Consider the following 1,922-nt stretch of genomic DNA (forward strand, 5'->3'; position numbering starts at 1 on the left):
TATATATATATATATATATATATATATATATATATATATAGTAAGACCCTCTAAAGTGTTTTCTTTATTCTCATGTAAAACAGGAAACCCTGTTCCTCTTCTAATTTCTTCCTGCTGATATCTGGATTTTCTACAGTTCCTTTTTAGGTACCCTGGCCTTTTAAAGCAGCAACAGCAAACTCTTTTATTATGTTCAGGGAATTTTTCTTGTCTGGTCAAAAGGTTTGGTTTCATCAGTTGGTTGTTGTCTTAGGGTTTCTATTGCTGTGATAAAACACCACAACCAAAAGCAAGTAGAGGAGGAAATGTTTTATTCAGCTTACACTTCCACCTCACAGTCTTTCACTGAGAGAAGTCATAGTAGGAATGCAAATAGAGTAGAAACCTGGGGTAGATGCTGATGCAGAAGCCATAGAGGAATGCTTACTGGCTTGCTCCTTCTGGCTTGCTCAACTGCTTTCTTATATATACAGGACCACACACCCTAGCACTACCCTCTGTGGGATGGACTCAACCACTCAGTGATTAATCAAGAAAATGGCCACAGGCTGCCCACAAGCAACCTGGTGGGGACATTTCCTCAGTTGAGGGTCCCTCGTCCCTAATGACGCTAGTCTGTGTCAACTTGACATTCAAAACTACCTAGCACAGGTGTTGAAGCTGAAGATTCATTTTTAAAAGGACTTGTACATTTTTTTTTCTCTTGAAAAGTCTTTGAGAGTTATCAGTTGGGAAGGAGTTGGTCATAAGTAGGGGTAGTCACCAAATTACATTGACATTTTCCATCTTCTCTTCCCCACCTCTTTTCTTTTCTCTCCCTCCCTCCCTCCCCCCCCCCACACCTGTGTGTGCTGGTGCAGTAGCCCAGACATGCATGTGTGGAGGCCAGAGTTACATGTTGGATGTCTTCCTGTATCATTCTCCACCTTATTGTCTTAAGAGTCTCTCACTGAACCAGAACCTCAGTTTCTAGCTAGAGAGCTCTCAGGACCTGCCTGTCCCCAACCTCTGATACTCAGGAAGGGAAGAAAGCAAAATTACTGCTCAAGTTTTTTTTTTTTTTTTTTTTTTTGTTTGTTTTTTGTTTTTTGTTTTTTGAGACAGGGTTTCTCTGTTTAGCCCTGGCTGTCCTGGAACTCACTCTGTAGACCAGGCTGGCCTCGAACTCAGAAATCCGCCTGCCTCNGGAACTCACTCTGTAGACCAGGCTGGCCTCGAACTCAGAAATCCGCCTGCCTCTGCCTCCCAAGTGCTGGGATTAAAGGCGTGCGCCACCACGCCCAGCTCACTGCTCAAGTTTTGATGAGTGATTTACTGATTGTGACAAGAGAGGAGTGCATGACAAGCTTGCTGCTTGTGACCATAACTCCCTCAAGGTGTCACCCTTGGGCTGACTTTCATATTTCAGGACTCCAGTTAACTTTGCAAAGGGGCGTTCAAGGTAACTAGCCCTTCCGTGTACCTTCCAGCTGAGTCAAGGTAAATATTCTTTAATGTAGGCCATTATTTCTAAACAAAATTTCCATAGAACAGATAGGTGCTGTGGCATCAGAAGCAATTGCTGCAGTTCACAGACAAATTATTTTATTCCTGAAGACTGTCTCAAGTAGTAACGAACCAAGTCAAAATAACAGATATACACCATATAAAAAAACATTGCCAGTAGTTTAATCTCCCTCTAACCAATTCAATCTCCTTCAGTAACCTGCCTACAATCTATAGGATACCCTTTATGTTTCAGAGATGCCGTTTCTGTGATTTAATTATAAAGACTCCAGCTATGGTCCTGCTAGCAGTGTTTCTTATTTTTGTTGTTGTTATGTTGGGAAATAAAGGACAGCTTTCTCTGCCAACAAGTAATTAGAATGTGAGTTCCTCAGTCCAAAAACCCTAAAACTTAACCCCAAACATAAAACAAGAAA

This window comes from Mus pahari, chromosome 6 (genome assembly GCF_900095145.1).
Source record: "Mus pahari chromosome 6, PAHARI_EIJ_v1.1, whole genome shotgun sequence".
NCBI classification, from domain to species: Eukaryota; Metazoa; Chordata; class Mammalia; order Rodentia; family Muridae; genus Mus; species Mus pahari.